Below are 24,297 nucleotides of genomic sequence, written 5' to 3'. Positions count from 1 at the left end.
TCAGCAGATAGTGGTTTCGAATCCAACCGCCGGCAAGCCCTGAAGATGGTTTTCCGTGGTTTCCCATTTTCACACCAGGCAAATGCTGGGACTGTACCTTACTTAAGACCACGGCCGCTACGTTCCGAATCCTAGCCCTTTCCCATCTTTTCGTAGCCGATAAAACCTTCGATGTGTTAGTGCGACGTTAAACAACTAGCGAAACAAAATGCTTGAGCTGGCCAGAAAACGAACCTAGGGCCTTGAAATAAGAGACGGGTACGCTACCTCTACACCACAGGTCTGCCTAATAATAATAATAATAATAGTACCGGGGGTACAGCGTCTATCTTTGAGTATTCCGTGAGCTGTCCATCTCTGATAAAGGCTCTGAATTTGGAGATAGTGTAATAGTGTTCCCTTCAATATGTAGATGGCTCTTCCATCAATTATTAGAGACTTCTTGAATTGCGAAACCCTAATTAATCGCGAAAGAATGTTTATATCTCTATGTTTATAAACGTGATAGCATGCAGTTTTCATTATTTTTAGTTCCCAAGTTGCACATACTTCCTCTACCACATTCTATAATTCTGTCCGCCTAACTTAAGCTAGAATGTAATATTTCTGACCAATCTGGACCTCTTTTGGTTAAGGGAAGCCGTCCAATCTGATTCTTGGATTGTAAACATCCAGATTTTCAGGCTCTCTCTATTTATATAGGCTGAGGCATTTTCTCCCTCAGTGTCTTGCATTGCTGTTGTGATTGTGTGCGCGTCGTGAAAGAGAGAGAGAAAGAGCTCCCCTCGGGGATCACTGGAGGTGGGGGCTTCAGCCTGAAGTAAGTCCTAACTAATAAGGTATGGTTAAGTGTACTTACTGCGTGTGAAGTGTAGGGAACATTTTCGCAGCTTTCATTACAAATGTAACCATTAGGGCTTTCTTTTCTCAACGTAATATACGGTGGTCTCCAGACTTAAATGATTTTTCCCTTACCGGAAATTGGCTGCACGTAAGGGAGCACGAGTGGTTACCCTTGTAATTCTCCCATTCCCCTCTGTATATAAGTTTCTTGAAGGGAACCTTAGTAAATAAGCTAGATCTGTATTATTAAACCTAATAGGTAAATTTGTTATCACAAATGTAATTTTAAATACTATATTAATATTCTGTTATGGGGCTGATCTTGTCAAAGAATTGTGAAATGGGTTGTGACCCATGTTCGGAAGTGTAATAATTTCCTCTATTTTGAACTGATAATTAATCAACTTGACCTTATCGTGGTCACATTCATGTAAAAGTAAATGAGAGCTTAATCCCTTGATAATTGTACCTCTTAGGATCCAGGTATCAGAGCTTTCTAGCTCTTATTTTGTTTTCTCGACCTGATTAGCCCCAGTATTGTTTCAAAGTGATAAGGGTTTATCAAGCAACCTTGCTCTTCTAAGAATTGTAAACTTACTGTGATGAAAGCAAAATCTATTAGAGAAAACAGAAATAAAATTTCTGGAATTTTGCTAGTTTAACTTATACTTTGAATATTGCTTATCTGCCATTCAATCCAGGTGACTCCCATTCCTTTGTAAGCCACAAAAAAACTGTAATAATAATACGAGTAGTGGCAACGTAGTCCAGACACTCGCACGATATCCGGCATGCGCAAATAGGATATGAGAGCGGTCAGGCGGCACAGTGGTCGATCTGTAGTGGGCATTTGACAGGCATCCAGTTGGTAGTGTTGTTACTGTGTGAAGTTGAAGAGAAGAGTGTCGATTTCACCTTCCAAAGCATGTTTTCAAAAGGTGATCAGCGGTCGTGGATTAAATCGAGGTTGCCCGAGGCAAAAATGCATCAGAATGCTATCAAGGATTACGTGAAGTCTGTGGCTAGAATGAATTACCGTGTAGGACGGTTGCACGATGGGTCAAGGCGTTTCGTGCGGGTCGGAATGTGACTGCGGATTTGCACCACACAGGTCCATTCCTCAAGATCAGATTGACATCCTAAGTTGTCTTCCGTAGACCACTTATGGACTGTCCGGGATTTATCCATAGATGTTGGTCTCAGTCATCAAACGGTGTGGCGCATACTGACGAAATGTCCCGTTGGTTTCCACATTAACTCACCGATGTAGAGAAATGGCACCGGTAGGCACTGGCTGGCATCCACTTGGACAGATATCGCTAGGAAAGAGACACATTTCTGCAGCGTATTGTCACCATTGATGAGAGGTGGACACGAGCTTACGAGCCTGAATTAAAGCGTCAGTGGAATGAATGGCGTCAACCAGGTTCGCCACGTCCACAGAAATTTCGACAGGAACTTAGTCGCGTGAAACTTACGCTGATTGTGGCATATGACTAAACCGTCAACAGTGACTACTACTGCCGATTTCTGGAACGACATCTGCGTCCATCCATGTGGCGCAAATTTCCACGCTTATCGCGAAACGATCGCCCTATTATGTTGCATGATAACACACGTTGTCATGTCACAAGCAATATCAAGCTCTTGTTGCAACGGTGGCACTGGGAGGTCTTGGAACACCCTCCGTACTCACCAGACATGAATCCTTGTGACTTCGATCTCTTTCCGAAGTAGAAGGAACCCCTCTGAGGCCGCCGATTTGCTGACGTGGCATTTGTACCCCTACACAGTAGGGCGCTCCGTCGCTGTCATCAACAGAGAACGCCTTACCTATTGTTCCCAACGGCTTCCCGACACTTCGCAAAAGCTAATAGACTTTGCGGGCGACTACATCGAAGGAATGTTATGCAGTATTGTACTTGTTAGTTCACTCTCTTTTGAAAAAATGCTATTTGTTTGGGGCGTCGACCTACAGAGATCTTTTGCTCCTACTTGCACCATGTGATATGCACCTACGTGTAACTGAAATGGAGGAAGTGTAGAGTGTTGAATGTGAGGAAAGGAACATTAAGGACTACACAAACACCCGGTCTCCAGGCCAGGGATATTAATCATTTACAATCAAAAACCCCTGACCCAGCCGGTAATTGAACCTGGGGCCGTGGCGGACGCGTTGCCACCTACACCGTGGAGCCAGACTCATTAAATATTACTTTCTATCAATACTGTCACTACTTTATTTACAGCCCTCGTAATAATAGTAATAGTAGTAGTAATAATAATAATAATAATAATAATAATAATAATAATAATAATAATAATAATATATTTACGAGGTTTAAAATGTCTTTAATTTTCTCGCAGTTCATGAGCCATGCGATTCTTTTCTGGATACACCCATTCTTTTTTGAATTATTTGAACTCCTGCGTGGGTGGAATCGTGCGAAGTTTGCGGGGAAAGCGAGAGAGACGGAGTGTGGGTTTTTTTTTTTTTTAATCACGTTAACTCGGGGACCTCCTGATTTTCCAAGCTCCTTTCTTATCTCGGCTTAGTTTTCTATTGCTACCGATTACATCAATCCTAACTGCGTCATTGATATTGCTGTCGGTTACAGCAACACTAAATACGTAGTGTGCTTTACCATGCCCTTATAATACACATTCCACACAACTCCATATTAACGGGTTCATGTTCGGTGCTGTGACAGAACTTAGCAGAAATCTGGTCACATTCCTATTATCATACCTGCCAACTTTTAGAAATCAAGATATTTTGGAAGATATTTTAATTCTTGCATTTGATCACGTAAATTGCGCCACAGTCTCGGTGAAAAAAATGTCAAGATAAAAGGCATACATATATAGCCTACAGTTCCTATACGAATTGACCATTAAATTTAAAATCTTAAACTAAGAAAAGATAAAAATTGTTGAAGAAAATGTAACAAACATGGAAGAAAATGCTTATTAGTTTCTTTTATTAAACTGTAAAATGAAAAGAAATTCAATTTCATAGGTTTTGTGGCCATAAATGAAGGGAAAATACCAGAAACTGTCACGGAGAAAACTCTCTGAAATACATTCAAGTCATTAAAATTATAGCCGGCCCCGTGGTGTAGAGGTAGCGTGCCTGCCTCTTACCCGGAGGCTCCGGGTTCGATTCCCGGCCAGATCAGGGATTTTTACCTGGAGCTGAGGGCTGGTTCGAGGTCCACTCAGCCTACGTAATTAGAATTGAGGAGCTATCTAACGGTGAGATAGCGGCTCCGGTCTCGAAAGCCGAGAATAACGGCCGAGAGGATTCGTCGTGTTGACCAAACGACACCTCGTAATCTGCAGGCCTTCAGGCTGAGCAGTGGTCGCTTGGTAGGCCAAGGCCCTTCAAGGGCTGTAGAGCCGTGGGGTTTGGTTTGGTTCATTAAAATTATGAACTAAGAATGAACACAAATGCAGTGAAATACGCGAAACTACCACATACAAAACACATCAATATGTCTCATACATTAACATACGACTTCGACAGAACCGCAAGAAAAAACACATGGACTCCAACTCCAACGAGACTACGCAGAGAAACGACGTTAACAGCGCGCGAACCACACAATAACAAAGGAACAAACTCATTCTTTCGTCCCGATTAACGGAGTCGGTAGCGTACGCTAGCCTCTCTCGCTTGTAGGATGTTTTCCGTCCCGAATTCCCAGCTGTAAAGGACACACGCTGCCGTAGCGAGCGGGAAACACGACACACTCGTCAAATAAAGCATCAAATAAATACGCTTGAAAATTACGCAAGCATGTACGAATTTATCCTAGGGGAAGAGTATTGGCCCTACTGGAGGTTATATTGGTCAAAAATAGAAAGAAGTAAAAATAAGTCGAGAAAATCGGAAGACGATTTTAAAAACGAAAAGTTTCCGGGTAAATCAGAAGGATTGGCAGGTATGCTAATATCCTTTTGTCCTTCCTACTTTGACAAACCCGTTATCTACAAGCTTCATTTAGTCACAGAATATATTTATGGAAAGGAAATCCGAAATAACCATAATTATAATATGACCAAAAATATGCTTGAAATCAATTTTGTACAAATAAGACCAATTTTTTTTTTTTTTTTGCTAGTTGCTTTACGTCGCACCGACACAGATAGGCCTTATGGCGACTATGGGACAGGAAAGGGCTAGGAGTGGGAAGGAAGCGGCCGTGGCCTTAACTGAGGTACAGCCCCAGCATTTGCCTGGTATGAAAATGGGAAACCACGGAAAACCATCTTCAGGGCTGCCGATAGTGAGGTTCGAACCTACTATCTCCCGAATACTGGATACTGGCCGCACTTAAGCGACTGCAGCTATCGAGCTCGGTACCAAACTTTCAGGACACATTCCTATCACGTACGAGGAGATAATATGTTATATGGACTTGGGGCCGGAAAGGCTTTATTTCCAAGTTAGAACTCATTTTCTACAACCAGTAGCGGCGACTAGGGGGGGGGGTTGCACTTTGTGGAGGGGAAAATATTCCATTTTAGCCACCAGATTTTTTTTTAAGTTTCAGCAGACTGAAGAACCTAACAGATATTTTAAAAATCGCCTGAAACTACGAATTATTTAATGAAAGCAATATTTACAGTCCCTATTTAATTTCTATAATTATTAAGAAAAATACTTAGTGAAAATGCGTACACTGAGCTCGATAGCTCTAGTCGCTTAGGTGTGTCCAGTATCCCAGTATTAGTATTCGGGAGGTAGTGAGCTCGAACCCCACTGTCGGCAGCCCTGAAGATGGTTTTCCATGGTTTCCCATTTTCACACGAGGCATACCTTAATTAAGGCCACGCCTGCTTCCTTCCCACTCCTAGCCTGTCCCTGTCCCATCGTCGCCATAAGACCTATCTGTGTCGGTGCGAAGTAATGCCACTTGTAAAGAAATTACATTCAAGTAGTCGGCGAATAGTGGAGACACGCACAGCATTGTGGAGCATGTACTATGAAGAAGGGTAATAGGGGTATATATTTTTTGCCAAGGTCATAGACACTGGGGTATGATTCACCCGCTTACCGCACGGATTCGTAAATCTGGCAGTCTCACTCAATGCATGCCACTGTGCAGTACTACAGTATCCAGTGTCTGTTATTTTGTTAGTATGTAGTCTAATACTAAATGACATTTTACTTGTATAATCACTCCGAACTTCTATTTAATTGTAATACATGTCTAATAATTGTTGCTTTGGTGAAAGTTTTATTGTACAGTATTATTATTACCGCACCAAAGTTGGTAGACCCGCCTCTGAGGTGTAGTGGTTAGCGTGATTAGCTGCCACCCCCGGAGGCCCGGGTTCGATTCCCGGCTCTGCCACGAAATTTGAAAAGTGATACGAGGGCTGGAACTGGGTCCACTCAGCCTCGGGAGGTCAACTAAGTAGAGGTGGGTTCGATTCCCACCTCAGCCATCCTGGAAGTGGTTTGCCGTGGTTTCCCACTTCTCCTCCAGACAGATGCCAGGATGCTACCTAACATAAGGCCAACGCCGCTTCCTTTCCTCTTCCATGTCTATCACTTCCAATATTCCCATCCCCCACAAGGCCCCTGTTCAGCATAGCAGGTGAGGCCGCCCTGGCGAGGTACTGGTCATTCTCCCAAGTTGTATCCCCCATCCAGAGTCTGAAGCTCCAGGACACTACCCTTGAGACGGTAGAAGTGGGATCCCCCATCGCTGAGTCCGAGGAAAAAACCGACCCTGGATACCCTCGCCAACCCCACCCCCCCACCCACTTCTAATTCCCAATCGCTGCTACTGTCTACAATTCTACATTAATCATGGGAAACATACAGGAACAGAACGTAACGGCAGACCTAATAAAACATGTTCAAAATACCTTCCGTTAACATTGATACCTGCACCACTGGATACATCAGCCCATCTGTGATTTAATGACTGCTTAATTAATTGTGTCGGGTAAACAGCACTAGACATCTTTTACATCCCGACATAATACGATATGGAGAGTCGAATGGAATATTTGGAATAACAGGGACATCAGTGACAGGATCAAATGCAGAGTGGACAATGCTATCGATTTCTCTATAGGCACTTATGACAGAAAAAATTCGAGTACCTCTACCGGGTTTGTACCAGGATCCGGTGGCCGATACTGCACCACTGATCCACAGAGGTGTACATTTTTGAGGTAAATATCTTGGTTTTCGGTTGATAACTCCAAACCATCAGGCATGCAAAGGTTGCTAAGATGCCTAAAGATGGCAAGTTTGACTCCTACGCTGCCTAAACCCGCACTACGCCCTCATCGGAAGTCCAAAACTCTCATCCAATACCGCCATGAATCTCTCTAGCTACCGTATCAGCAGCACACGTGTGCCATATTGCTGCCTATTGATCGATACTGCACCTCTAGGGTTATCCAGGCAGGACTGACAGTATCGAGATGCATGGTGTTGACTACTGTGAAGTTCCTTCATCGGTGTAATCTTCCTGATAGTGATGCTTAGGCAAACATTCAATTGTGATAGAGCACTTATTGTTCCTCTCCAGCCAATGCTGGGATAGTACTTCACATCAAATTTCTCTGTCCAGAACTAACCATCCGGCTGTATTGTGTGAAATTTATGAGTAGTTAAAGATTGAGTGGTACTTAAATATGAAGAGGACAGTAAAAAACGTAGATATTAGATTAAACTAGAAATGGAGGTGGTTAAGGATTTTATTTTCCTTGGTTCTTAATTGTCCGCCTCTGTGGTGTAGAGGTTAGTGTGATTAGCTGCCACCTCCCGGAGGCCCGAATTCGATTCCTGGCTCTGCCACGAAATTTGAAAAGTGATACGAGGGCTCGAACGGGGTCCACTGAGCCTCGGGAGGTCAACTAAGTAGAGGTGGGTTCGATTCCCACCTCAGCCATCCTGGAAGTGGTTTGGCGTGGTTTCCCACTTCTCCTCCAGACAAATGCCGGGATAGTACCTAACTTAAGGCCACGGCCGCTTCCTTCCCTCTTCCTTGTCTATCCCTTCCAATCTTCCCATCCCCCGCAAGGCCCCTGTTCAGCATAGCAGGTGAGGACACCTGGGCGAGGAACTGGTAATCCTCCCCAGTTGTATCCCCCGACCCAGAGTCTGAAGCTACAGGACACTGCTCTTGAGGCGGCAGAGGTGGGATCCCTCGCTGAGTCCGAGGGAAAAGCCGACCCTAGAAGGTAAACAGATAAAGAAAAAGAAGAAGAAGAAAAAGGTTCTATAATTCATGGCGAAAGGTAACTGAATCCCTGAAGTCAAGCAGTGGCTGGAACTTGGAAGGAACGCAGTGATAAGCTTTAAAAGTATTTGGTAAAACAGGGACATCAGTGGCAGGATCAAATGGAGATTTCTCTATAGCTACTATCATAGTAAAATATAAAACCTCGCACAGGAGCAGAATCGATGCATTTGGGTTTTGGTGATTCTCAAATTAAGTTCCCAGAAGGAAACAATAATTTAACTTTAACGTTTGAAATAATGTTAAAAACATCCAAGCTCTTTCGGCGTTTCCAGTCGTGAAATTACCAACGCCCCGGTGTAGCAGTGGGTTTATCAGTTGGATTGCTATAGGCCTACCTTTCAAAGACATCGTTCCGAAGGATTCTTTCTCCGTCAAGGGTAGCGTTAGCCATCAAGGACGAATAATTTTGGCTGGTTATACAACTGTAAACATATTTATTTTAACAGTCCGGAATGAAAATCCTTCAAGTGGCCGGAAAACGAACCCAGGGCCTTGAAGTAAGAGGAGTGGTGGTGGTGGTGATTATTGTTTTAAGAGGAAGTACAACTAGGCAACCATCCTCTATATAACACTAATCAGAAAGAAAAAATGGAAGGGGTCCGACACTTCGAAAAATGAAGGTATCGGCCAAAGGAAGACAAGGGCCACGAAGGGCATGAAAATGAAACACTCCCTAGGCCTCCATACGTAATACCGTCGGAGTCTGAAAAGAACAAGAGTTTACCAAGAGAGGTCCGATAGGATAGATGAAAGTGAGGAGCCCGGCACAAGTAAGTGGAAGCAATGCCAGGACTCAGTTGGGGGCCCCGTGGTTGCCAACTCACACTCCAAAGTTCAGAGCCCTTGGGGCCCCTTTTAGTCGCCTCTTACGACAGGCAGGGCATACCGTGGGTGTTATTCTACCACCCCAACCCACATTGGGACTTGGAGTAAAAGACAGGCAAGCTATCTATACACCGCAGAGCTGGTTAATAATAATAATAATAATAATAATAATAATAATAATAATAATAATAATAATAATAATAATGTCCGCCTCTGTGGTGTAGAAGTTAGTCCGATTAGCTGCCAACCCCGGAGGCCAGGGTTCGATTCCCGACTCTGCCACGAAATTTGAAAAGTGGTATGAGGGCTGGAACGGAGTCCACTCAGCCTCGAGAGTTCAAATGAATAGAGGAGGTTCGATTCCCACCTCAGCCATCCTCGAATTGGCTTATTGTGGCTTCCCACTTCTCCTGCAGGCAAATGCCGGGATGGTATCTAACTTAAGGCCACAGCCTGTTCCTTTCCTCTTCCTTGTCTAACCTTTCCGATCTTCCCATCCCCTCACAAGGCCCCTGTTCAGTACATCAGGTGAGGCAGCCTCGGAGAGGTACTGGTCCTCCTTCCCAGTTGTATGCCCACGACTGAAAGTCTCACGTTCCAGGACACTGCCGTTGAAGCAGTAGAGGTAGGATCCCTCACTGAGTCCGAGGGAAAAACCAACCCTGGAGGGTGAACTGATTAAGAAAGAGAAAGAAAGGTAATAATAATAATAATAATAATAATAATAATAATAATAATAATACATCCATGATTGTACGCTTTTGCGTGTAGCGGAGAAAATATACGATTGCGAAGTTATTCTAATGAATTATAGATCTATTGCTGCCTAATCTTAAGTTTAAATGTTATCATACAACTTCAAACAGTAATAGTAAACATTCTCATGAAAACGTCATGCGTTGAATAAGTTATTATGATATCGTAATGAAATGGCACAAACTTGTAGATGAAATTTGTATTTATTTTATTTTAGTCACCTGACTAAACTCTTTTTTAAGAGGAACTTTAACTTACCTCAGTTGTGCCGTAACACCTGATACCAACCCTAGTATGTGGAGGGATGTATCTTGTGTCTTTCCGTGGTGGTTGGTATGTAGTGTGCTGTATGAAGATGAAGAGAAGTGCATTAAGACGAGCACAGTCGCCGATTCAGGAAGATATCCTGGATTCAGGAAGATATCCTGAATTCAGGAGGTCAATTGGACTGGATTGCGATTGACTTATCTAAGGCATCTGATAGGGTAGATCATGGGAGACTACTGGCAAAAATGAGTGCAATTGCACTAGAAAAAAGAGTGACTGAATGGGTGGCTCTATTTCTAGAAAATAGAACTCATAGAATTAGAGTAGGTCCCTGTAAAAATTAAGAGGGGAATTCCTCAAGCAGTATTATTGGACCTTTATGTTTTCTTATATATATAAATGATATGAGTAAAGGAGTGGAATCGGAGATAAGGCTTTTCGCAGATGATGTTATTCTGTACAGAGTAATAAATAAGTTCCAAGATTGTGAGCAACTGCAAAATGACCTCGATAATGTTGTGAGATGGACAGTAGGCAATGGTATGATGATAAACGAGGATTAAAGTCAGGTTGTGAGTTTCACAAGTAGGAAAAATCCTCTCAGTTTTAATTACTGCGTTGATGGGGTGAAAGTTCCCTTTGGGGATCATTGTAAATACCTAGGTATAAATATAAGGAAAGATCTTCATTGGGGTAATCACATAAATATGATTGTAAATAAAGGGTACATATCTCTGCACATGGTTATGAGGGTATTTAGGGGTTGTAGTAAGGATGTAAAAGAGAGAGCATATTTATCTCTGGAGAGACCCCAACTAGAGTATGGTTCCAGTGTATGAGACCCTTACCATGATTACTTGATTCAGGAACTGGAAAAAATCCAAAGAAAAGCAGCTCGATTTGTTCTGGGCGATTTCCGACAAAAGAGTAGCATTACAAAAATGTTGCAAAGTTTGGGCTGGGAAGACTTGGGAGAAAGGAGACGAGCTGCTCGACTAAGTGGTGTGTTCCGAGCTGTCAGTGGAGTGATGGCGTGGGAGGACATCGGTAGACAAATATGAAGATAAAGTTGGAATTCAAGAGGACAAATTGGGGTAAATATTCGTTTATAGGAAGGGGAGTTAGGGATTGGAATAACTTACCAAGGGAGATGTTCAATAAATTTCCAATTTCTTTGCAATCATTTAAGAAAAGACTAGGAAAGCAACAGATAGGGAATCTGCCACCTGGGCGACTGCCCTAAATGCAGATCAGTAGTGATTGATTAAGTGAGAGGAAGTAACCTTATGCAGTTAAAATCCCCGAACCAACCGCGAATCGAACCCGGGGCCCTCTGAACCGAACGCCACTATGCTGACCATTCAGCCAAGGAACCGGACACTACACTCTAAAGACGGTAAATTTGTATTAACCGTGAAGTTATTAATAGGAAGTCTGTAAGAAGGGTCACCAACAGGAAAGTCCACATAACTTTTCCATACATTTCCAATATTTTCGACTACTTGCAACCGAATTTAACAATGATGCTTGTCGGTATTAAATAAAGAATGGGAAATAGCATAAAATAATCAATTACCGTCACCTAAAATGAAAACAACATGCCTTTCCATGAGTAAAATGATCTCACAAAGGAGTTGTAATAGGTTAGAATCCCAACTTACTGAAGCGAGTAACAAGTAGGACCCTATACTCTTGCCTGCAGAACAGTTATGCTATGAGTTTTGCATAAGCATTAGGGGTACGGCCCATCAAAACCCCTATAATTTATGTTACTCTTGCTACATAACGGAAAAAGAGGCTCGACGGCACTTCCTAATAAACAAATTAGTTTCCATTTTAACCTATTACTTCCTAAATATTCTGGCTCTGCTAATAACCCAGCTAAGAAACAGCCTAGGGTGGGAAGAACCTGCTGTTTGGATTGCGCAAGGCGAACAGAAGAGATGTGATGCAAATCAGTCGCTCCGCCCCACTCAAAGTATTGGGCGCCACGACGCATACTCTGAAACGCCGTGAGGAGGTGTCATGGACGAAGAGATCCATTCGCTTCAGACGTCGCGACTGGAGTAGAAGTGCTGGGAAGTTTACAGGTAGGTTTCTAAGAGTTTAATATTGAAAATTTAGAACAAATATCACTCGCAAGCCTTGAACTTTTAGTAATCGAAAATTTCTCCCAGTGTCCATTTCGGAATTAAAAGAGGAACTAATGACTACGTAAGTATGTCCTTTTAATTAATTAAAAATACCAACACCTTAGAAATGATTATAGTTATGCGATAAGCCTACATGTGTGATTTATTAAATTTCTTTATTATTAATCTTTGATCTTTGATCTTTTGGAAAGTCATCTGCAGTATTTATTTGTTGTGTCTCTTTTCTAGCCTTTATTGCCTGGAGAAATTCATTAAATGCAATTAAATGCATCCCTCACCCCTCGAGCCCATAAAAATGGCGTACTGGGATGAGTGGCTGAGACAGTTTTGAGCCCAAGTTGGTACGTTAGATCCCGGCTGAGTCCGGTGGTATGTGAAGGTGCTCAGATACGTCAGCCTCGTGTCCACAGATCTACCGGCACTTTATAGAACTCCTGTGAGATAAAACTGCAGTACCTCGGCTTATTCGAAAACCGTAAAACGGTAGTTAGTGAGACTTAAGACCATTATTATTATTATTATTATTATTATTATTATTATTATTATTATTATTATTATTATCATCATCTGTTTACCCTCCAGGTTCGGTTTTTCCCTCGGACTTCGCGAGGGATCCCACCTCTACCGCCTCAAGGGCAGTGTCCTGGAGCTTCAGACTCTTGGTCGGGGAATACAACTGAGGAGTATGACCAGTACCTCGCCTAGGCGGCCGCACCTGCTATGCTGAACAGGGGCCTTGTGGAGGGATGGGAAGATTGGAAGGGATAGGCAAGGAAGACGGAAGGAAGCGGCCGTGGCCTTAAGTTAGGTACCATCCCGGCATTCGCCTGGAGGAGAAGTGGGAAACCACGGAAAACCACTTCCAGGATGGCTGAGATGGGAATCGAACCCACCTCTACTCAGTTGACCTCCCGAGGCTGAGTGGACCCCGTTCCAGCCCTCGTACCACTTTTCAAATTTCGTGGCAGAGTCAGGAATCGAACCCGGGCCTCCGGGGATGGCAGCTAATCACGCTAACCACTACACCACAGAGGTGGCTATTATTATTATTATTATTATTATTATTATTATTATTATTATTATTATTATTATTATTATTATTATTATTATTATTATTATTATTGCCGAATCAATCCGGTGGTATTTGAATGTGCTCACATAGGCTAGCATTATGTTGAGAGATTTACTGGGACGAAAAAGAACACCTGAAAACATAGTTCCGCTCCTCCATCTCCGAAAACCGTAAAATTTGCTAGTGGGACGTATTATTATTATTATTATTATTATTATTATTATTATTATTATTATTATTATTATTATTATTATTAATGCAATAGAACCCCGCTTAATCGAAACCAGGCTTAACCAAAATGCTCTGGCAGAATTGTGTCTTAATATTTTGTTTTTACCCTCTCATTCTTAGCCGTCGATATTACTACTAATTATCTTGCTCTATGTGCTGAGAGCTACTAGGCAAACCCTATTTTTATATTATGACTTATCCAGAATGCACGTGTAGTATAAAACAAAACAATTTCTTACCCTCTAATTTGTTTCATGACTATTATTATTATTATTATTATTATTATTATTATTATTATTATTACTGTATTATTCGTAATGAAGATTATGTAGACTGTGGTTAACGTTGCTTCAGTTGCGGGAGTTTCATTTTGTTTACTGCTCGGACTATGCTGCAGCATCTGTTAGGAAATCAGGAAGTCCAACGACCCTTCTCCATTCATATTTTTCTTTCACCCTAAGATCGTTCCACTGACCTTGCAGTTCTATACTGTAGTTCCAATGCGTTTCTTACCCCATTGCAAAAACATCCCTGCCACTCACACACGACACATAACACTATCCTCCACCACAATAACACGCAGTTACCTACACATGGCAGATGCCGCCCACCCTCATCGGCTAGAAATGGTATTATATACCACGTCTCTGATATTTTCAGTCTATCTGTATTACTCGTTAGGTCGCTTTCTATATTCGTCCTTTTCTATGACTGGTCACAATATCTTCCGTAATATATTTTTCTCCTGGACCTCCACTTTGTCCGTGAGTCGTTTTTTGTGTCAATATCAGACACTCATTGGCATATTAGCTTCTGGTCGGAATTATTATTATTATTATTATTATTATTATTATTATTATTATTATTATTATTATTATTATTATTAAATATTATTATTAAATTATTAAATTATTATTAAATTATTATTAAATAATAATAATAATAATAATAATAATAATAATAATAATAATAATAATAATAATAATAATAATAATAATATTAATACACTCCTCCACAGGCAATATGGTTAGTAATAGGGCACGGGATGCACCAAGTGCCCTCCAATAATTGAAGTATTTACACATAACACAAATATTGATGTACAGGTATATACAAAACTCTAGATCACGGGGTCTTCATTCTTGTGAGAGGAACGATCGCACAATGTTGCACGTTGACAGGAGGACAGAATGTTGCATAATTTTGTAGATGTTCAGTGGAAGACCCAGTTCTTGCAGACTCTTGTGAAGTGTGTGTGGAATGAGGCCGTTGACTGATAGAATCACAAGGACTATCCGTACCAGTTTCATCTTCCAGATCCTCTTGATCTCTTCTGCAAGTTCTTTGTACTTGTAGATTTTCTCATGGTATTTCCTGTCAATGTTGGTGTCATTGGGGATAGCGATGTCAATAACAAAAGTTGCCTCAGTTTTCTTGTTTACCAGTATGATGTCTGGTCTGTTTTAGTTGACTGTTTTGTCTGTCACTACAGCAGTGTCCCAATAAAGCTTAATCGACTCGTTCTCCAGGAGTGGTGTCGGATGGTACTTGTAATAAGGGATACGCTCCTGAATTAATTGGTTTCCCTGAGCAAGTGCCTGGTGTATAATTCCCGAGACATGATTGTGTCGTCTCGTGTATTCTACGGAGGCAAGTACTGGGCTGCCCGCAGTGATATTATTATTATTATTATTATTATTATTATTATTATTATTATTATTATTATTATTATTATTATTATTATTATTATTATTATTATTTAAGTGAACATTAAAAAGACAAAACTGAACCAAACTGGGAAGCTTATTTCCAAAAGAGACCAAATACAAAAATAAAATTTGCAGGAGGGAAGAAAACATTTCAGAGTGTAAAATTTCAATTGAAAATTCATTTTGGCGCTTTTATTACTTTCAGACAGAATAAATACAATACTGCGCAAAGTATTTATGTTAAAAAGTTTGCAGTTTAAGAGTTATTCAATAAAATCTATGGTTTTGGTACTTTTCGGCATTGAAACTCGAAATAGGCTACTTCTATTTGAAAAGCATAAATGTCACTGCATTCATCAGAAAACTGACTGTATTGAAGTGCACAATGATCAAAATCAGGCTACGTGAAGTGAAGGCGCAGGTATATTAAATGAAATCATCGAACACGACAATGTAAATTAAACAAAGGGTTCTGTTGCTGGTGGTAGGTGGCCCGGAAATGGCTCCCTATTTGCTCATTTTTACAACTATTCTTCATTAACGGCACGCGACGGCCTCGTCGATATCGTATCGATATATAGATATGGATATGAATATAGATTGATGGATATAGACAACAGTGCATGCGATTGTACCATGCATGCCTTGCATTGTGATAATAAACGCTACAGCGTCTTTCAGTCAAAGTGGGGCCGACGCAGCGCAGCGGACAGACGAGCACAAGGCAACTCGCTGAGCTCGGGGCCGGGTGAGCGCCCGTATGAATCACATGTAAATAACAAGCACATATTATAACGCATAATCGAAATAAAATAATTTCTCACCTTGTCACAGAAGGTATTGAAAATATCCTCCACCTACATCTACACATTTCTGGCTTCATCTAAGGAAATTTTTATTCCTACGCATTAGTTCATCTACAAAGACGGCCTCGGTTTCTCTCGTGATATTTTGTTTGAGTTCATGTAGAGTGTGAAAATGGGAGTGTTGGCGGCAGTAACTGCAGGCAGGATAATAGGACCTAAAGTTATTGAAACCACAATCACTGGGCAGAGATGTAGGGATGATATTCTCGTACCATTTTTTAACAATTGACGGACAATGAATGCTAATCTGAATATTTACAGCAAGACTCGGCAACCGCGCATACGGCTAACGAGTCATTAAGTTTAATTGAGGAAATTTTCGACAAGAGGGTAATTAAACCACTGTGGCCCGCAAGATCCCCAGATCTTGCGGTTTTGCGATTTTTATGTATGGAGAAAATTAAAAAATAAGTTTTATGAAACAAACAGTCACACTCCAGATAGACTCAAACAAAATATCACGAGAGGAATTGAAGCTATGTCGGTAGATGAACTAATGCATATGAATGAAAATTTCCTTAGATGAAGCCAGAAACGTGTAGATGCAGGTGGAGTAATTTTCAATATCTTCTGAGACAAGGTGAGAAATTATTTTACTTTGATTATGAGTTATTAGGTGTGCTTGTTATTTACATGCGATTCATATACGGGCGGTCTCCCGGCCCTAAGATCAGACAATTGTCATGCGCTCGTCTGACCTTCAGCTCGCCATCTACCCGCTGCGCTGTGCCGGCCCCACTTTGAGTGAAAACCCTGTATTTACCACTCTGTATATTGCATGCTCTCTCTCTCTCTCTATTATAAGAAGACGCTGCATAAAGGGACTTTTCAGTCTCAGTGGCATGTAAATCATGATCAATAAATTCAATTCAATTCAATTCAATTCAATTCTCTCTCTCTCTCTCTCTCTCTCTCTCTCTCTCTCTCTCTCTCTCTCTCTCTCTCTCAGCAACATCCCGTCAGAACACTGCTATGTTGTTAATGTATCGTATGTCTACTGACAATGTGACAAGCGACAGGAGATTACCGGGATTTGAAGGAAGCCTGTTTAAATGGATGGCGCTGAAATGTTATATTCATTATTGTGATGTTGAAAAATGTATTCTATATTTACAAGCTAAGTCTGTGAAATCTTTTGATCAGATCTGCAATTTCCTGAATGAGAGCAGTACCGGTAATGACCCTGAATTTAACAAGTCATCTTGAGTCAGAAATGGGCAAAGTATTTCAATTCACGTAATTCAGTTTAGTTCAGAGATATTAAAACTTGCAGAATACGTTTTTCTATACCAGGGCACAATGCAAATGTAGAAAGACTATTTTCATTGATCTCAGCACAATGGACTGATAATAGGAATCGTTTCAAATTAGAATCTGTGGAAATACTCTTAATGGTTCATTATAAACTAAAGAAATTTACATGTATCTTTTTGTCAAAACTTCTGAAAGCAACTGAATCTTCAGAAAAGTACCAGGAAGGCGTGTAAATTAGTTTCATTGTTTAAATTTTGTAAGAATTTACTGTAGGTGTGGATTGGGTAAATTTTGTGTACGTATGTAAAAATTAAAATATACAGTATGTCTAAATCCAGACTCACAACAGAGGATTTTCGTCCTCTTTTTATGGTGTTATCCTCCTTTTTAAATAATTTTGTCCTCATTTTTATCTATTTCCATATGGTCACCCTATTCCATGAATGCATGACAAGGATAAAAATTTCATTATCTTAGAAATGAATATTATTAAAATCCATGTTTCTGTAGCAACAAAGTACCGTACAGTATTCTTAAAATGTATTGTTCCAGGAAAGACTGAACGTGTAGCGAAGATTTCTGTAATTACGGCCATAAGCTGTGAAACAATGTTAGAAATGTTAGCTATGCAGGTATAATAGTTATAATCTTCTTCTTCCTGGCCTTAAATAAATTAATTGGAGTCAGCACGTCAAGTGGATTTGGTCCAGTTTTACGGACGGATGCCCTTCCTGACGCCAAAATTCTGTGGAGGGATGTATTCACTATTACTAAGACATACAAATACCCAGTTTCTGAGCCAGAGGAATTAACCATACACAATTAAAAGCCCTGGCCCGGTATGGAATCGGACCCAGAACCCTTTGAACCGAAGGTGAGTACTAACCATTCAGTCAGAAGTCGGGCAATAATAATAATAATAATAATAATAATAATAATAATAATGATAAGTTGAAAGTACTGGGGAGATTAATCGTAATCAATCTCTATGTGACAACTAAGGTACTGAGCCTTGGAGGTTGCCCTAAGATGTTTCCTGGCAGTTACTTTACGGCTTTAAGCCAACCCTCCTCCTTTCTCCAGGCTTGGGACCAGCAACAGCAACTACTGAGCTATTCAGTCCACTCAGCACACATGAAACTGCAACAAAGACTGGGCTCCAAATATCGTACGAAAAATCCCAGTACATGGAAGGATCCACTGGTTATCTAGATGGGAAACCTCTAAAGACTAAATGTTGCAAAATTAATCAAGTGAATAAATTCAAGCACCTAGGAGAAGTAATTTATCCATCAGGCTTGGATCGTGAAGCAAATAAGGAGAGGATCTCAAAATTACAGAACGCCTATAAACTCACCTGGAACAGGTTGGAAAATGTGACATACACAGACGAAAGGACAATGTGTTAACTACATGTGTGGACAATGAATAGCACTGAAATATCGTAACACACTTATTTATTACGGTAGTATATAGGGCAATGTGGCCTTCCCGGTGCAAAAGAATGACAACACAGTACACATAAAGTTGACATGACAAACCTGGGCCTAAAGATCAGCAAAGTAGTCCCCTGCTACGGACACCACACGCTGCCAACAATGTGGGAGGCGCTGAATACCATCTGCCTCAGCATTTGCCGCACCATGTGTGAATCGGGTCACCTGTTGGCGCACAGCATTAGCAATGCAAACCGCTTACCACGTAGTGATTCCTTAAACTTTCGAATGAGATCAAAGTCACAGGGCGAAATGTTGGGAGAGTACGGTGGGTGCTCCAATTATTCCCATCCCCAACGTCGCAGTAGCTGCCCTACACACTCTGCTTTATGTGGTTTTGCATTGTCGTGCACGATTATTGAACTATCCACAAGATCCGGACGTTTCTCCCGAACGCCACGTCGTACCTGTCGCACCAGGAAGTCCCTGTAGTACTGTACGGCCACTGTTCTGCCATGTGGAACAAAGTGGCAAACAATGACACCCCTGGCGTCATACGCGACGATCACCATCAATTTGACTGGGGAAGGATTCTGACGGACCTTCAGCCTCCTTGTGATCCAGCATGTCGCCACACCGCGGACTGACATTTCAGTTCTGGTTCGTATGCCCTGGCCCAACATTCATCGATGGCGATTCTTCGTGAAAAGAATTGATCGCCGTCCTGTTGCCAGCGTGCAAGGTGGTCGGAGCATATTGCATAGCGCACCCACTTTTGAACTTCCGTCAGTGCATGCGGTACCCACCGCGATGCGATTTTGCGCAGTTGCAGCTCAATCAATCAATCAATCAATCAATCAATCAATCAATCAATCAATCAATCAATCAATACTGATCTGCATTTAGGGCACTCGCCCAGATGGCAGATTCCCTATCTGTTGTTTTCCTAGCCTTTTCCTAAATGATTTCAAAGAAATTGGAAATTCATTGAACATCTCCCATGGTAAGTTATTCCAATCAATAACTCCCCTTCCTATAAATGAATATTTGCCCCAGTTTGTCCTCTTGAATTCCAACTTTATCTTCATATTGTGATCTTTCCTACTTTTATAAGAGCCACTCAAACTTATTCGTCTACTAACGTCATTCCACGCCATCTCTCCGCTGACAGCTCAGAACATACCACTTAGTCGAGCAGCTCTTCTTCTTTCTCCCAATTCTTCGCAGCCCAAACTTTGCAACATTTTTGTAACGCTACTCTTTTGTTGGAAATCACCCAGAACAAATTGAGCTGCTTTTCTTTGAATTTTTTTTTCCAGTTCTTGAAACAGGTAATCCTGGTGAGGGTCCCATACACTGGAACCATACTCTAGTTGGGGTCTTACCAGAGACTTATATGCCCTCTCTTTTACATCCTTACTACAACCCCTAAACACCCTCATAACCATGTGCAGAGATCTGTACCCTTTATTTACAATCCCTTTTATGTGATTATGTGATGAGATCTTTCCTTATGTTAACACCTAGATACTTACAATCAATCAATCAATCACTACTCTGCATTTAGGGCAGTCACCCAGCTGGCAGATTCCCTATCTGTTGTTTTTCTAGCCTTTTCTTAAATGATTGCAAAGAAACTGGAAATTTATTGAACATCTTCATTGGTAAGTTATTTCAATCCCTAACTCCCCTTCCTATAAACGAATATTTGCCCCAATTTGTCCTCTTGAATTCCAACTTATCTTCATATTGTGATCTTTCCTACTTTTAAAGACACCATCCAAACTTATTCATCTACTGATGTCCTCCCATGCCATCTCTCCACTGACAGCTTGGAAAATACCACTCAGTCGAGCAGCTCGTCTCCTTTCTACCAAGTCTTCCCAGCCCAAACTTTGCAACATTTTTGTAATGCTACTCTTTTGTTGGAAATCGCCCAGAACAAATTGAGCTGCTTTTCTTTGGATTTTTTTCCAGTTCTTGAATCAAGTAATGCTGGTAAGGGTCCCATACACTGGAACCATACTCAAGTTGAGGTCTCACCGGAGACAAATATGCTCTCTCCTTTACATCCTTACTACAACCCCTAAATACTCTCATAACCATGTGCAGAGATCTGTACCCTTTATTTACAATCATATTTATGTGATTACCCCAATGAAGATCTTTCCTTATATTTATACCTAGGTATTTACAATGATCCCCAAAGGGAACTTTCACCCCATCAACGCAGTAATTAAAACTGACAGGACTTTTCCTATTTGTGAAACTCACAACCTGACTTTTATCCCCATTTATCATCACACCATTGCCTACTGTCCATCTCACAACATTATCGAGGTCATTTTGCAGTTGCTCACAATCTTGTAACTTATTTATTACTCTGTACAGAATAACATCATCTGCAAAAAACCTTATCTCTGATTCCACTTCTTTACACATATCATTGATATATATAAGAAAACAGAAAGGTCCAATAATACTGCCTTGAGGAATTCCCCTCTTAATTTTTACAGGGACAGATAAAGCTTCACCTACTCTAATTCTCTGAGTTCTATTTTCTAGAAACAGAGCCACCCATTCAGTCACTCGTTTGTCAAGTCCGTTTGCACTCATTTTTGCCAGTAGTTTCCCATGATCTACCCTATCAAATGCCTTAGATAAGTCAATTGCAATACAGTCCAACTGACCTCCTGAATTCAGGATATCTGCTATATCTTGCTGGAATCCTACAAGTTGGGCTTCAATGGAATAACCTTTCCTAAACCCAAACTGCCTTCTGTCAAACCAATTATTAATTTTGCAAACATGTCTAATATAATCAGAAAGAATGTTTTCCCAAAGCTTACATACAATGCATGTCAAACTTACTGGCCTGTAATTTTCAGCTTTATGCCTATCACCCTTTCCTTTATATACAGGGGCTACTATAGCAACTCTCCATTCATTTGGTATAGCTCCTCCGACCATTACGCAATACCCTGTGGACGGTGCATTTCTCGATGCCACTTGCCCTCTCTATCTCCAGTAGCGTCCATCGTCTGTCTTCATCCAGGAGCTGCTCGATGACGGCACGTGTCACTTCGGTCCGCACACTGACAGGTTGTCCCAAACGTTGCTCATCACTGGTTGACACACGTCCTTGTTGAAACTTTCCTACCCACCGTGCTACTGTATGGTATGGTAGGGCATTATCCCAAGGGCTTCCACTAATTCACTGTGACATTCCGTCGTATTTCTCCCTCGGAGAACGGCTATTTTGATGTAAGCGTGCTGCTCAACACGGGTTACGTGCATCTCGCACGACACTCACCAACTGACTGATTTCACAGCCCTCGCTGCGCTACTACCAGCTATAACAGATCCATCTGTTGTTCTGCATACACACTATGCCTAGAGAACTTCCACATGACACATACACGTTTGTGATCCGTTCACATACCTACAAGAAAAAAATAGTTGCCATGACTTTTGCCCCAGTCCTCGTATTAGTAATGGAAATGACAAGTGACTGCTGAAGCCATATGGATAGGATAAAAACAATGGTAGGTCAGGGTGGAAAGATGTTGCATCAAGAAGAGGAGACAAGGACAAACAGGAAAACACAAAAGGACAAGGAAAATCTCAATTTCTTCATATAGATGGGCTCTCTCTTCATCAAATGCAGTCCTTCTACATCCATTTGTTCTCAGGCTTCAGTGAGCTATTTCTGCTTCCAGCTTCAACAGGAGAATTGGCATCAAAGCAAATTGAAGCGTCATCTTGACCAATAGTGTTTCCTGGGTCAGAAGTTCAGGCATTGTTATACGGTAGATGAAAAATAATGAAATGGCGTAGGCCTACAGCTCTTTTGATTTGACTCCCATAGGCGACCTGCGCAACATGATGAGGATGAAATGATGATGAAGACAACACATACACCCAGCTCCTGTGCCAGCGAAATTAACCTATGATGGTTAAAATTCTCGACCCTGCCGGGAATCGAATCTGGGACCCATGTCACCAGGAGCCGAACACAGTAGATAAAATTAATGGATTAGAAATAAGTCCATACATCACCTACTGCCATACTCCCTGTTTCTTTTGTTATTCAGATCACAAAATGAATTAACGTAATAGAAAGACATGGAGAAGAAAGAGAAATTCTGTAGAGAATTACGATTTCCTTTCAAAGGTGAAATATTAGGCCTACTTAGGCCAATTCAGTCACTTCACCATTGTCAAATTTTATGTACTGTAATAATATAATATTGCAAAACTAAAGTACAGAAAATTAACAAACTACCAACAGCAGCCCTGAAAATGGCTGGGCATGGTAAGCCACAGTCAATCATTTGTTTCTTTTCACAATATAAAAGAGATGGGAAACTAGTGTTTAATAATTGTTTTACTATGCTTTTACTCCATACTAAAAATTTAAACCTCCGACTACACAACAACTGGCCATGTGGTTAGGGGCGTACAGCTGTGAGCCTGCATTCAAGATATAGTGGGTCCGAACCCCACCGTCAGCAGCCTTGAAAATGGTTTTCCATGGTTTCCCATTTTCACACCAGCCAAAAGCTTGTGTTGTATCCTAATTAAGATCATGGTCGCTTTCTTCTCACACAAACCTAGCCCTATCCTATCCCATCACTGCCATAAGACCTATATGTATCGGTGCAACGTAAAGCAGATTGTTATAAAAAACTCTGACTTATTCGTGGAAACAATAATACACTCACGTGGAACTCAAAAATAAAAGTCAACACAAAGTGTTGGAAACTAACACAATGCCTTGGTCAGGTTTAGCAAGCACAAGGCAAGTGGAGTGATAACGTGCGCACACATATGCGATTCCAGGGAGTTAAGCTGCTGACTCACTGGAAACAGAACCAACACTTTGGCGGCGTGGCAGACAGGTCCGGACGGTGCTGAGAATAACTGTAGTATATGGATTGGAACAACAAATGATAATAAAAGAAAACGCACTATAACGTAACATTACAGTTAAATAAATGAAATAAAATAAGGTAATTTTTTATCTTATTTGGACATTAATGCACAACTTACACACCCTGAGAATATGCCCCTGATCTTGACAGATCTTCTGTCTTGATGTGAGAAGTGTTGGATAAGAAGGAAGATGGATGACACAGGAAATGGTAAGAGACTAAAATATCAACATGAATACAAGTGTTAAAAGTCTGAGAACATAGGAAAAAAGAGTCACTTCATCTTTACACAGTCAAATCATTCACAGTAATAAGCTATATGCCAAGTCCCAAAATGTTTGGATTCCACCTTGTATAATGCAGTTTCACAATAACAGGTCTGTGTATTTTCCAAAATTACTATTAGTTTATACATAATTGAGGCGCTGACATGGAGAAAACAATAAGTCACTAAAATATCAAATTTTTGTTTTTCTTGGAAAGAACCATAAATGGTCAGGCTGACAGCATTGAATGAACAGTAAGTCAATAGTACGATATAAACTTCATCATGATCCATATTGACAAACATTCACATTATTAAGAAATGAAAATTACAGTAAATCAATCAATAGAATGGTTTAGGTACTATGATTGGCAGAATTAGGCACTTGCATTGAGTCCATGATACTTGGCCTGGG

The 24,297-nt window shown here is 41.0% G+C and overlaps 1 protein-coding gene across 1 annotated transcript in view; it reads left to right on the top strand.

The window, feature by feature from the left end:
• Positions 1–11,966: 11,966 nt before the first annotated feature.
• Positions 11,967–24,297, top strand: part of LOC136881978 (uncharacterized) — a 46,374-nt gene continuing 34,043 nt past the window's right edge. Inside the window, exon 1 of the mRNA XM_067154460.2 lies at positions 11,967–12,052. The gene's annotated coding sequence lies outside the window, so the exon portion shown is untranslated. The remainder of the gene's footprint in view (positions 12,053–24,297) is intronic.

This window comes from Anabrus simplex, chromosome 1 (genome assembly GCF_040414725.1).
Source record: "Anabrus simplex isolate iqAnaSimp1 chromosome 1, ASM4041472v1, whole genome shotgun sequence".
Classification (NCBI taxonomy): Eukaryota; Metazoa; Arthropoda; class Insecta; order Orthoptera; family Tettigoniidae; genus Anabrus; species Anabrus simplex.
Note: the sequence above shows the minus strand (reverse complement) of the source record. Positions and strands in the feature narration are given on the sequence as shown.